Here is a 15,223-nt window from a genome sequence, read left to right on the forward strand (position 1 = left end):
AATGTATTTTTTAAAGCATCAGCTTGTAACATTTGATATTTGTATGGTGTAAAGCTGTAACTAAATGGGACAAAATGTTTCAAAATTATCTAGCAAGATAATAATATTTGGACTAAAAATTACTCTGCTCAAACTTAGCTTCCTGTTAAAATCAGCTTTGGGCAAGTTAACCAGCCTCTTTGAACTTGTTTCCACATTGAAACATGGGAATATATAATTCAAAGTCAAATGGCAGCTAGTGCAGTGACTCATGCCTATAATCTCAGCACTTTGGGAGGCCAAGGTGAATGGATTGCATGAGTCCAGGAGTTTGAGACCAACCTGGGCAACATGTCTCTACAAAAAATATATGAAAAATTAGCTGGTCACAGTGTTGGGCACCTGTGATCCCAGCTACTTGCAGAGGGCTGAGGCAGGAGAATTGCTTGAACTCAGGAGGTAGAGGTTGCAGTGAGCACAGATGGCACCACTGCCACTCCAGTCTGAGTGACAGAGTGAAACCAGGTCTAAAAAAAAGTCAAATGACATAAATAACATGAAAGTGTGTTTTACACTATGAAACACCAGGCAGATGCCAGAAATTATTTTTACGCCTTTAAATGACCGTCCGAACTTTGCTCAGACTAACAGTTCTGAAAATGATTCTCATCATTTCTGCCTAAAGTTTTTTTTACCCGTTGTGATCGTTAATTTTTTTTATTTTTTATTTATTTATTTGAGATGGCATCTTGCTCTGTTGTCCAGACTGAAGTACAGTTGCGTGATCTCGGCTCACTGCAACATCCACCTCACTGGTTCAAGCGATTTTCCTGCCTCAGTCTCCCGAATAGTTGGGATTATAGACACGTGCCATCACACCTGGCTAATTTTTTTGTGTTTTTAGGAGAGACAAGATTTCACCATGTTGGTCAGGCTGGTCTCGGATCCCTGACCTCCAGTGATTCACCTGCCTCGGCCTCCCAAAGTGCTGGGATTACAGGCATGTGCCACCGCACCTGGCCAATAGTTAATTTTGTGTGTCAACTTAACTGGGCTGAGATGCCCAAAGAGCTGACACAACACTGTTTCTGGATGTAACCGTAAGGGTGTTTCAGGGAGATCTTAGCATTTGAATCAGCAGACTGAGTAAAGGAGAGAGCCCTCACCTGTGCAACTGGGCATCGTCTAATTCACTGAGGGCAGGAATAGAACAGAAAGGCAGAGAAAGGGCAACTGTTCTCCCTGCATGAGCTGAGACATCCGTTTTCTCCTGCTGCAGGACATTGGCCGTCCTGGTTCTTGGACCTTCAGACTTGAACTGCGACTTACAACCATAGCCTCCTCTGATTCTCAGGCCTTCAAATTTGGACTGGAAACACACCCAACCCCACTGGCTTTCCTAGGCTTCCAGCTGACAGACAGCACATTGTGGGACAGCCTCCATAAGTCTAGTGACCCAATTCTTCATAATAAATATCTTTCTCTGTATCTGCATATCTTTCTTTGATTCTGTATCTCTGGCTTTCTCTGCCTAATACACCCATTCAGTTTAAACTGTGGTTGCTTGAGCACCCACAGAATGCTTTCAGAGAGTCAAAAGAAATGAAAATATGACTCCTTAATACAGATGGGATTAGGAGGTAACCTCTAGAATTACATTCTATTAAATGACGATATTATTAAATGATGTAGTGAACGTTCCTGGCAATAGTAATTCTGCAAGTTGAGAGCTGGAGTTGTTGAGACCTTTGTGGGCAGATTGGAAAAGCTTCTTGAGTCAGTAGGACACCCCAGAGTGTTTCTTCTTTCTCTCTTTCTTTCTTTTTTCTCTCTCTCTTTCTTTCTCTTTTTCTTTCTCTCTCTTTTTCCTTTCTTTCTCTCCTTCTCTCTCCCTCCCTCTCTCTCTCTCTTTCTTTCTTTCTTTCTTTCTTTCTTTCTTTCTTTCTTTCTTTCTTTCTTTCTTTCTTTCTTCCTTTCTTTTCTTTCTTTTTCTCTTTCTCTCTTTTTTTCTTGAGACTCCTTAGACAGAGTCTCACTCTGTCACCCAGGCTGGAGTGCAGTGGTGCAATCTTGGGTCACTGCAACCTCCACCTCCTGGTTTCAAGAGATCCTGCCTCAGTCTCCTGAGTAGCTGGGATTACAGATGCCTGTTACCAGACCTGGCTAATTTTTGTAATTTTAGTAGAGACGGCATTTCACCATGTTGGCCAAGCTGGTCTGGAACTCCTGACCTCAGGTGATCTGCTCACCTCAGCCTCCCAAAGTGCTTGGATTACAGGTGTGAGCCACCATGCCCAGGCCCACAGAGTGTTTCTTCTCCTCTCCTAATCAGGTCCTCTGTGATCTTGTCACACAGCTTTTATTAACTACTTAACAACTGGTAAAATGTCCAATGAAGTATTTTTTTAAATTTCCCCAGGATTGAGATCTGTATTACAGTTTTTTTGTGAGATTAAATTTTATTACCCAGGTTCAGATCTTAAAAGATTTAATGAAGTTGAGTCATTTTAATATCACACAGGAGGGGGAAACAATTTTCTTTCTGTACACTGGGAACACTATGTATGATGGTTAGATGTCAAGACAGATCAAGGTACTAATTTAACAGTGTGTGAGGAATTGGAAAACTCTTCTACTTCTTTGAAATTTCAGAATCTATATATGTATGGTTCACTTCAGAAACTAGGATAGATAAGAAATTTGATTCCTATATGCATACATATGAGATGGCCTAAGATACACTAAAATAAGCAGATCCACTCAGAAGAAAAATACACCTGCTAATTTCTCAAGCCAGTTGAGATCAGCGCATCCAATCAAAAATCTTACCCATTAACTCCAAAATGACAGTCAGCGATTATGGTGAGTTTTACTTTTATTTTTATGTTTTAGACTCAAATATCATTTCATGGGTCATTTATAAGAGAAATGACAGGATCCTTAATAAAATTTATGTTTTTTTTTTTTTTTTTTAAGACAGGGTCTTGGTTTGTCACCCAGGCTGGAAGACAGTGGTGCAAGTATGGCTTATTGTAGCCTCAACCTTCTGGGCTCAAGAGATCCTCCCTCCTCAGCCTCCCAAGTAGCTGGGACTACAGGTATGCACCACCATGTTCAGCTAATTTTTAAAATATTTTCTAGAGATGGGGTCCTGCCATGTTGTCCAGACTGGTCTTGAACTCCTGGGTTCAAGCAGCCTTTCTACCTCAGCCTTCCAAAGTGCTGGGATTACAGGCATGTGCCACTATGCTTAGCCCAACCCAAGGTTATTGAAGTAGGCCCAACAGAGAACCTTATACCCCTTCTACATGGGCTTTGCATCTTTCAGTTTGTAAAGATCAAACCTGCTCGCTTCATATTCCCTTGGAGTTTCACCTGGTACAGTTTCCCTCTCCTTTGCCCTTAGTTACACCTTTAGCTTCAGGAGAAATTGGTATCTGAGAGCTTCAGAGGTTGGCTGATCGATAAATCTTTAAATTTCAGCAGAATTCCCCAATATAGTAATAGTGACCATATTTTTGGATTTTCTCGTACGGCTCTGATTCTATTTTTTAAATAACAAAGGTAATTTATTTAAATTTTTTATTTAAAAATAAAATAACATCAGCATTAGAACTCCCTATATCAAGTTTGCAAAAATATATTTTTCTTGATTTCCTAAAACTCATCTTGATTTCTATTCATAGCCCCTCTCCCACTTGGCAAGAACCACCCTCAATCATTTTCCGTTTCCCTCCATGGCCTCTATCCTGAGTTGTGTCACAGTCTCGCCCAGGGCCAGGTTTCAGTGTGAATGATGTCCCATCTGGTTGCTGGTCCATGTAGGTTGCCATGAAGGTGTCCACACACCAGAGTAAAAATTCCTGTGGATCCAGTGGTCCTCAGTTGCTGCCAAGCTGTGATTGAGGCAGAAATCTTTCTGATTGCTCTCCATCCATCTGCAGAAGCACACCTCCCTGTCATGCCCAACCAGTTGCTGCAAGATGGAATAGGGAGCAAAAGGGAGAACTGGCTGCCCAGAAGCCAAGTTCTCTCCCAGGGACCAAACCCCTCTGTTCTGATGGCTTCCAGGTTTCTGGGGGTATCTCTAAGTTTTTCCTGAAGAAATCCCTTTCCTTTTGCAATTTTAGCCAAAACACTTTATTTAGACTCAAATCCTCTCTCTACGGTAAGACTTTAGGAAATAAATGTCAACAAGTTTTGCAACCTTATTCAGCTCTCTGCCTTGCCAACTCCCTCCACTGAAGCTGGGAGCACAAAACCTGGTTCTCTGTTAGGTGAGAAAGAGGGAAAGAGAGAAATACAAGGAAAAAGGAAAAAATAGATTTATTGTTTCAAAATATGCATCCCCCTCACCTGTACATAATTATGTTTCTCCAGCCCTACCAGTAAAGGTTTATTTGGCTATGCCTTAGTAATAAAACTGGAGAGATGGTGAACCCTAGTTCAGATGTTACACTGGGATGGAGAATAATCTCTTCAAATGTTTTCCCAAAATGACCATGCACAGTGCAGATCATTTTAGGGATCACTTAGTCTTCCCCTCTTCTCCCTGGCAGAACATTGGCCTCTGCAATCATGCAAATGCAGAGGACCATTCAAACCAGTTATTTACAGTATAAATTGCTTATTGCTTAATGCTTATTGATGCATTTCACAATCATTCTTTAATTGTTAACATCAAATGAGGTAGGTAGAAGTTGCATCATGTCCTGACTTTAAGACTTTTTTACACTCCCCTTGTGCCAATAAGCTTTCAGTTAACGTTGAGGGGACAAAAGTCTCAGCTGAAGCCAAATGATAACTATAATCAATTTTATATAAAACCCATCACAATATTTATAATAGACCATTGATAATTAAAAGCAAAATATGATGTTAAGAAAGCTCATTTGAAAATTCCAAGAAGTACAACTAAATATATAGATCATGAAGCCGTGTATATAATCAATACACATAGAAAAACATTTATTCCCATTCATGGTCATTTTCTGAGCTTGTTTATAATAATTATTGGTAGAGAAGATTGCTGGCTAAATATATTAGAAGCATAAATAACATAGTATTTATGAGAATGTTTAACCTAACTAAGATCATTTAAAATAAGTGGCATGGTGGCTCATGTCTGTAATCCCAGCATTTTGGGAGGCTGAGGCGGGTGGATAGCTTGAGCCCAAGAGTTTGAAACCAGCTTGGGCAACATGGCAAGACTCCATCTCTACAAAAAATACAAAAATTAGCTGGGCATAGTGGCACGTGCCTATAGTCCTAGCTACTTGGGAGGCTGAGGCAGGAGGATCACCTGAGCCTGGGGAAGTGGAGCCTTCAGTAAGTTGTCACCATACTACTGCACTCCTACCTGGGTGACAGAAAAAGACCCTGTCTCAAAAAAAATACAATAATAAATAAAATGAGTAGTGCTTAGGCAGCATCATTTGCTTGCAGTTTATGTGTTAATTTGATGTATCTATTACTTTAAAAATGTCAGCTCTTTTATTTACTATTTTATTTGAAGGTAACACATACTACTTTAAGGAAGAGCTTTTCTTTTTTATCCATTTATTTACTTTTTACTTGCATTACCATGGACTCAGAAATTCTTATTTTACTCTACTTGTTATAATCAATTACTATCGTTATGTATTTTGTGACTTTGATTGCCCAGATTTAGTCAATCTTTTGACTGCTGTGTCTTTTACATGATCTATTTATTTATTTATGTATTTATTATTTATTTATTTGAGACAGTGTCTTGCTCGGTCACCGTGGTGGTGCATGCCTGTAGTCCCAGCTACTTGAGAGGCTGAGATGGGAGGATCACTTGACCCTGGGAGGTGCAGCCTCAACCTGCCAGGTGCAGACTCAACCTCCTGGGGTCAAGTGATCCTCCCATCTCAGCGTCTTGAGTAGCTGAAACTACCAGCATGCACCACCACACCCCACTAATTTTTAATATATTTGTACAACATGGGGTTTCACCATGTTGCCCAGGCTTGTCTTGAGCTCCTGGGCTCAAGTCATCCACCCACTTTGGCCTTCCAAAGTGCTGGAATTACAGGTGTAGCCACTGAGTCAGCTGGTCCTCACATGTCTCAAGCACTTCCTTACTTTCTGGTACCACAAGAGATTTCAGGCTTATTTTGTACTTGCAGTTTATGCTTTATCTCTTCCAGCCCTGGAATGACTCATTTCTCTAAAGAGCCCTGGTCTCTTTTATTTGAGAATGGTAGATGGAATGTAGATGACTGGGCAATGGATGCAGCAAACCACTGCCATGGCACTTGTATACCTATGTAACAAACTTGCACCATCTGCACATGTACTTTAGAACTTAAAGTATAATAAATAATTTTTTTAAAAAAAGAGAATGGTAGATGCAGACCAAGAAGCATGTGCAGAGGTATCCATTGTTGCTGGTAAATCAGTCTCTAGGCTCTTTCAGCAGAGAGCTGGGAAATACATGTTTACACACACACACACACACACACACACAGCTTATTTCTATATCTAGTCACTTGAAAATATATTGAAAACCACGAGTTCATATTGATCCTCTGATTTAACACCACAGAACAGGTTCTAGCCTTTTGCCTTTCCTTATATCTAACTCCTTTTTCAGACTGTGGGAATCCTGGTTTCTTTTCCACAATTTATTTACTTGCCGTATGTGAGTAAGCTACTTTTCCATGTTTTGTTCTCCTTTGTTTTTCCTTAATTATTTTTGAAAAAAAATTACTTTTAATTTTTGTGGGTACATAGTAGGTGTATATATTTATTTTGAGGTACATGAAATCTTTTGATACAGGCATGCAATGTGTAATAATCACATCATGAAGAGTGGGGTATTCAGCTCCCCAGATATTTATTCTTTGTTTTACAATGGTTAAAGTTAACTATAGTCATACTGTTGTGCTATCAAATAGTAGGTCTTATTCATTCTTTCTATTTTTTTTGTCTGCACCTCCCCCAATCCTCCTACTACATTTCCTGGCCTCTGGTAACCATCCTTCTACTCTCTATGTCCGAGTTCAATTGTGTTCACAAGTTCAACTGTTTTGATTTTCAGATCCCACAAATGAGTGAGAACAGGCAATGTTTGTCCTTCTGTGCCAGGCTTATTTCACTTAACACAATGATCCAGAGATCCAAGATGGCTGATTGCTAACAGCTCGGGATTGCAGCTCCCAGTGAAAGCGCAGAGAATCAGAGGACGCCACACTTTCAGACAAAATTTTGTCACTCATGGACCAGAAGATTCCCAGCGGAGGAGCCCCACAGGTCGCCAGTGTGACTCTTGTGGCTGGCACGGTGGTTTTGCTGGTGCCTCAGCTCTGCGGCTCTTGGTGCAGAGTAAACAGGACTAGTTCCCCTTCTGAGTGACATTTGGAGCTCCAGGAAGGCAGAGTCGCCTATTATGAACTCAGGAAGGAAGCCAGACTGGAGATAAGGGCACCATCAGTCTTAACGCCGCTGTTTTGGCCGGCACAGTGGGTTGCTCAGATTCCGGTGCTGGGAATCAATAAATTGGACGTCCACCAGAAACCTAGTTAGAAAGGCGGTAATTGCAAAGATGACAGATGGATAAATTTAAAACGAAGGGAAGAAACCAGCCTAAAAAGGCTGAGAATACCCAAAATCAGAATGCCTCTCCCTCTACAGGGGATTACAGTTCCTCATCAGCAACGGAACAAGACCTGATGGAGAAGGACTGTGTTCCATTAACAGAAGTAGGCTTCAGAAGGTGGATGATAAGAAACTTCTGGGAGTTAAAAGAACTTGTTCTAACCCAATGTAAAGAAATTAAGAAAAAAGGTTTGATGAAATGCTAACAAGAATAGACAATAAAAAGAGGAACATAAATGAATTAACAGAGTTGAAAAACAACACGAGAACTTCGCGAGATATGCACAAGTTTTAACAGCCGAATTGACCAAGCAGAAGAAAAGCTATCAGAGGTTGAAGACCAACTTAGTGAAATAAAACAAGAAGACAAGAATAGAGAAAAAAGGATAAAAAGGAATGAGCAAAGTCTTCAAGAAATATGGGACTATGTGAAAAGACCTAATCTGCCTTTGATAGATGTACTTAAATGCGATGAAGAGAATGAATCCAAGCTGGAAAACACTCTTCAGGGTATTATTCAGGAAAACTTTCCCAACCTAGCAAGGCAGACAATATTCAACTCCAGATAATACAGAGAACACCACAAAGATATTCCTCAAGAAGAGCAACCCCAAGCCACATAATCGTTAGGTTCGCCAGGGTTGAAGTGAAGGAGAAAATACTAAGGGCAGCCAGAGAGAAAGGTCAGGTTACCCACAAAGGCAAGCCTATCAGACTTACAGCAGATCTCTCAGCAGAAACCCTACAAACAAGAAGAGAGTGGGGGCCAATATTTAACATCCTTAAAGAAAAGAACTTTCAGCCCAGAATTTCATATCCAGCCAAACTAAGCTTCATGACTGAAGGAAAAATAAATTTTTTTATGAAAAAGTAAGTACTCAGAGATTTTATTACCACCAGGCCTGCTTTACAAGAGCTTCTGAAAGAAGCATTACACATAGAAAGGAACAACCAGTATTAGCCTTTCCAAAAATATACCAAAAAGTAAAGAGCATCAACATAATGAAGAATTTACATCAACAAATGGACAAAACAGCCAGCTAAAATCAAATGGCAATAATCCTAAATTTAAATAGACTAAATCCCTTAATCAAAAGATAGAGCCAAAACCCAATGGTATGCTGCATCCAGACCCATTTCACATACAAGGAACACAAAGACTCAAAACAAAGGGATGAAGAAAGATTTACCAACAAAATGGAGAGCAAAAATAAATAAATAAAGAGCAGGCATTGCAATTCTCACCTCTGATAAAATGGATTTTAAAGCAACAAAGATATAATGGTAAAAGGATCAGTGCAACAAGAAGAGCTAACGATCCTAAATATTTACCCACCCAATACAGGAACACCCAGATACATAAGACCTATAAAGAGACTTAGACTCCCTAGACTCCCACACAATAATAGTGGGAGACTTCAACATTTATATTAGATAGATAAATGAGACAGAAAATTAATAAGGATATCCAAGACTTGAACTCAGATCCGGAACAAGTAAACTTAATAAACATTTATAGAACTCTCCACTTTAAATACACAAAATATACATTCTTATCACTGTTACATCACACCTACTCACAGGTTTAAGTGAAATATTGGTCGGCAATTATTAAGCACAATTATTGGCTTAAAAGAGGTTTTCAATACCCATTTTTAGAATAAAACAACATTCCTGTTCTCTCTCCTTCTTTTTCTTCCTCTGTCTTCCTCTCCTTCATTCCTCTTTCTTTCTCTCCTTCTTTCTTAAAAAAAAAAAAAGAAAGAAACATAGATTTCACCTTGCTATGCCTTGGTTTCCTCATTTTGTAGACCTATCTAACCTCTTAGGGTTTACATGAAGATTAAAATTAAATAATTTATGTTAATTGCTTAGCATTGGACCTGACTTATAATTAGTGCTCAATATATTTTTCGCTATCTCCTCCTCTTTTCTTCTAGATATCTTCTCTTAAAAAAAGAAAACACAATGATCTCCACTTCCATCCATGTTATTGCAAATGATAGGATCTTGTTCTTCTTATGCTTCAGTATTACTTCATTGTGTATATATAACACATTTTCTTTATTCATTCCTCTGTTGATGGACACTTAGGTTGCTTCTAAGTCTTGGTTATTATGAATAGTGCTGCAGTAAATATGGTAGGTCAGGTAACTCTTCAATATACTAATTTCTTTTGCTTTGGCTGTGAGATCACTGGATCATATGATAGCTCTATTTTTACTTTTCTGAGGAACCTGTAAACTGTTCTCCAGGGTGGTTGTACTAATTTACATTCCCACCAACAGTGTATGAGGGTTCCCTTGTTTGCACTTCCTCACCAGCATTTGTTATTTCCTGTCTTTTGGATGAAAGCCATTTTAACTGGGGTGAGATGATATTTCATTGTAGTTTTGATTGGCAGGTCACTGATGATCAGCGATGTTGAGCACCTTTTCATAGGCTTGTTTGTCATTGGTATGTCTCCTTTTGAGAAATATCTATTCAACTCTTTTGCCCATTTTTTGATTAGATGATTAGATTTTTTCTTAGAGTTGTTTCAGCTCCTTATATACTCTGGTTAGTAATCCTTTGTCAGATAGGTAGTTTATAAATATTTTCTCCTATTCTGCAGGTTGTCTCTTCACTTTGTTGATGGTTTCCTTTCCTGTGCAGAAGCTGTTTAACTTGATCTGATCCCATTTGTCTATTTTTGCTTTGGTACCTGTGCTTGTGGGGTATTACTCCCAGCCCAACATCCTGGAGATGTTCCCCAATGTTTTCTTGTAATAGTTTCATAGTTTTGAGGTCTTAGATTTACGTCTCCTTAATGATTCTTAAGAGCTTCTTTTCATTAAGGCCATTGGCCCTTCGTTGCTTGCTGTGTTTCAAACAAAATATTTTTTCCTTTACTTTTTTACTTTGCTTTACAGTATTTACAGTTTTTTCCCTTTTTGGAGTTAGTGTCATATTTGTGGTGATAGTATTATGGATGTATGCATGTGTGCAAACTCATTGAAATGTATATATTAAATTGATAAATATTAATAAAGCTTACATTTTTCTTAATTTCATTGAGAAACTAAATCTATCAAATTATTAACCAATATTTATTTTCTTAAAAATAACATAAAATGATAGAAATAGACAATTACCAGCTGGCAGACATCACAGCAACAATTACTTTAGTCAAGAATCATCAATGGATGCTAAGCTTAGTGGATCAAAGTGTGATGAGAAACAGGATAATTATATAATACTAAAGTATTGCCACCACATGATACTTATTTATTACAAAGGAAAAATAGCAAGTTTACACAGGAGAAACTTGAGAGGTACTACTTTAACCAAGTGATTAAAGTTAACACAGTAATGGACAGACCAACATTAAATCCCTCCTAATGTGATACTGAGAATTACACCACATTACTTTTGTAGTATTCTTGAAAAAAAATGCAAAACTTGAATTTAATTAAAGAAGACCTCGAATTAACTTGAGTTGAAAGACTCTGCAAAAGTTGAAGTTGACATAAGACAAAGAAAAACTGAGCAACTATACCAGGGGAAACGAGACTAAAGATACATGGCAATTTTATGAAAGCTGATCCTGAGTTAAGGGTACTGATCGTATATTATTTTCCTGGATCTCAAATAGCAAATGACATAGAAGGAAGCACTAAGTAAAATGATTATTTAGTAAATACTTATTGGCTGATTAACTATTAAGAATCTAGATGTGTAGGGTCTTTCACTTCATCAGCTCACCTCTTCCTTAGGAATATTTGTTCAAAACCACCCACAGGATACAATTGCACAGTTAGGTATGCCAGAGGAGTTCTGTCCTTCATCAGATAATTTATAGCAAAACTGAATAGCTTCGAAGGTGCCAGACTGCCAAGTGAAGATGTTTCATGATCTCAGCAATCACTCCAATTTATTTATTCTTAACCCTGAAGAACTAGAGAGCAAGGCCTCCTTGCAGACATGTCTTCAGCCACATCTTCAGAGAGTCTATATGGAGAATGTATATCTTGTTTACTTCTCCTTTTGGGAAATGTCACTGGAAAGATCGCAAATTAAACTTCCCACTGTATTTTATCTATTTTCAAAAATATACCTGTAGACTTTCAGCTTCTGAAATGGGAAGCTCATATAAAAATAGGATTTCAGAGTCTCTGAGCTTACTCTGGCTCAGAAGGCTAACCAAAAAAAAAAAAAAAAAAAAAAGCCAGGATTTTTGTAAAAATTGATAAATAATGCAAATCTATGTCCATGAAGCCTAGAAAATCCAAGAAATATATATGAAATCTAAAAAGGATATATAAAAATCTATACCAAGATACATCACAAGAATGTCAAGGTAAAAGAGAGAAATCTGAAAAACATCTAGCCAAAAACTACTGTCCTCCAGAAATGCTTCAGTGGCAGCTTGGATAAGTTAGTTTCCAGAGTATGAGCCAAGCTATTTTATCTTACAAAAACACTACCATCTCTTAAATTAATACACTTTTGGTTTTCTTTAATAATTATAAGGATATAAAGTGTTAATAGATAGATGCAGTAAAATGATTCAGCAAACAGTAAAATTTTGTTTTACTTTTAGTTTTATTTTCCAGAGAACTTAGATTTTTGAGGGCATCCATCGCTTAATAAACCAAATCAAGAGAAAGAAGGCACTGAAAAAAAATGTAAACTTTGATTGACTCTCTGCTTTTGTGTAGAAAACATGATTGATTTTCTTCAGGTTATTTTTTCCATTTTTCCGAGTGTGTAGTCCATTACTCATCAAATATGGTTTCAGAAAGATTCTGAAAATTCCTTTACTCTTAAAAGCTAAAGATTGACTCTTGTTTACAAGCATGAAGAAGTCTTGCAGGTTTAGGTGACATCAGCGTGTGGGAGGAATGTTTGAAGAATCCAGCATTATCCAAGAAACATGGAGGATCCAGGAAACGTGGATTTCATTCTCAGTTCTAGACTCAAGTAGCTACAAAACTTGGAGATGCCACTTTACCTCAGAGGCCACAGTTATTTCATATTCTATAATTCTATGCTCCAGGCCACACTGACCTTGGGGTAAATCTAGATCTCAATAATGGACATATACAGTAGTTCCCTGGCTGTAATTCTCACCCAGTATTGTGGAATGTTAAGTCTTTGAACTATTTCTAGGAATACGGAGAGGCAATCCATATGCACTCCTGAAACTACTGGTTTTAATTCCCTTTTACTTACACCTTCTGTCTTCTTAACTATTTTTAGACCCTCTTTAGAGGTCTGTAGCTGAAGCCTCCAAAACAAAACTTAAATATCTTTCCCTTGACTTCAACGCTATAGTTCAGGGACTGGTTTGGACATTGGGTGACATCTCTGGAGACCTCAGGGCACTAAAGTGGGTGTAGCTCCCTCTTTGGGTTCCTCTCTGCCGCCCGGTCCCAGAACAGTGCTGCCGTGAGCTCCCTATGCGCATAGAGAGACACTAGCCCTGCTCTTTACAGCTTGTTTCCTACAGCCTCCACATTCGCAAGAGTGCCCCCTCAAGTCTGGAAGGGAAAGAGAAAAGAAAGGAAGGAAAGAGAAGGTGTCTACTAAAATGTAGGTGTAAAGCAACATGAGCTAGGCACTTCTTATGAACCTTCTTTTTTTGGTGACTCACTCTGCTTCGGCTACTAATATGCCTTAAGGGGTTAAGAGAGTTCCTACTTAAAGAAATGACTAGGTAACTTACCCAGAGACCATTCACTTTGAACTTTTCCATAAAATCCTAGGGTTTAGTGTTCCAGGACCAGGTCCAACCTTCCTACATTGGATTTAAGGGGTCTAGGCTATGTACCAAACAAAATGATTCCCTGAAGTCACCCAACTCAAGATTTAGTCCTTCAGATTTTGTGTATATTCCAGTCTTTGCTAAAAGTGCTAAGAATCCGGGACCTCATCTGGAAAGAATTCTTATCTGTCAGCCAGCTGTTGAAAAGACAATGCAGAAACGGGCTGCAGTTTGGAGCAACAGAAAGAAAAACAAGTAGAGGGCAAGAGCGTGTCATTTTTTTGGCCCTTCTCATCATGTAATTCTTTAACTCATACTCTCGTTATCATTTCAGTGATATTAATTAGGGCTGCTAGAGGTCCAATTACGTCCCTCCAAAGATATGTTGAATTTTCAGTATTTCAGAATGTGGCTCTATTTGGAAACAGGGTCATTGCAGATGTTAATGTAATGCCATTAGAGTCGGGTGGGCCCTTAACCCAATATGACTGGTATCCCCATAAGAGGACATCCATGCAACAACACACAGACACAGGGAGAGTGTCAAGTGAAGATGGAGGATTGGAGGGATGCATCTATGAGCTAAGAAATGCCGAAGATTGCCAGAAAACCTCCAGAAGCTAGGAAGAGGCAGGAAGTATTCCTCTGCAGCATTCCGGTTCTGCCGACACCAGGATTTCAGACTTCTATCCTCTAAACTATGGACAAAGAATTCTGCTTTTGTTTTTAAGCACTCACTTTGTACTCACAAAGTACTTGTACTAATGTACAGCCATGGAGACTAATACAAGGACTTATTATGTATCAAATCTCATTCTACTAGCATTGGATCAAGGTCAAATAAGATATGGTCTCATTCCCAGGAAAATGCAGGGTAGGGTTTTTCTTTCAATGTTTGATTAAGAGGTTTGCAGTGTTAGAAGGGCTTTTAAAACCTCAATATATGTACCCTAAGATTAATGAAAGAACTGAGCTGAAAAAAGTGATATAGGTGAGACATATCACTCTTTCATAGAGTGATATAGGTGAGATGCCCCCTATTTTCTTCCTTTAGAAGTCTTGAGATGATAGCTTTGGAGATTGAAAAAATAGCTTGTGTTAATAATAAAAAGGAAGCAGCAATCACTAGAAGTCAGCATGAGTTCACCAGGAACTGGACCTGTCAAGGTCAGCTCATCAACTTTGACAGAGAAGTCAGACTGGCAGAGATAAAGGTAGTACAGTGTAGTGAGATTTTATTGAGAAACCTGGTAAATTTCCTTATGGTATCCTAGTGAATAGGATGGAGTGGTTGAGCTTGAAATTACAGATCGGTTGTATCTCAACTGATGATTAATTAATGGAGCTATGCCAATCTATAAGGTTTCCAGTGGAATGTCACAGAGTGTTTATGAAAGTGCTGCCTTGTTCAACATTTTTATCAGTGACTTGGAAAAGTCAAGTGTTATCAAATTTGTGTCTGATAGACCAGATGACTCTGCCTGTATTTGGATATGTGAACTTGCTTCTGGATGCCCTATTTAGGAAAGGCAGAGGGAAGCGAGATGTTTTGAAGACAGTGACCAAGTTGGTGACCTGAAGGAAAGTGGCAACTATGTAACACAAGAAATTGGTATTTGGAGATATTCAATCTAAACAATAGAAATTCAAAAAAGACATGACAGTTAAAAGGTAATGTGCTTCACTTGGATTAAAGGGTGGTGACAAATTGTTCAAATGAAAGGAAGGCAATCTCAGTTTGGCATAGGAAGAACTTTTAGGATGTGAATTTTTCTAAGAAAAAATTCCAGCAATGAAATTTGAAGGCAAATCTCTATGGGTTGATTTATAAATTTAGAATATAAGCCCAATGGTTAAGTGGATTCAGAATGCCTA

Source organism: Callithrix jacchus, chromosome 4, assembly GCF_049354715.1.
Source record: "Callithrix jacchus isolate 240 chromosome 4, calJac240_pri, whole genome shotgun sequence".
NCBI classification, from domain to species: domain Eukaryota; kingdom Metazoa; phylum Chordata; class Mammalia; order Primates; family Cebidae; genus Callithrix; species Callithrix jacchus.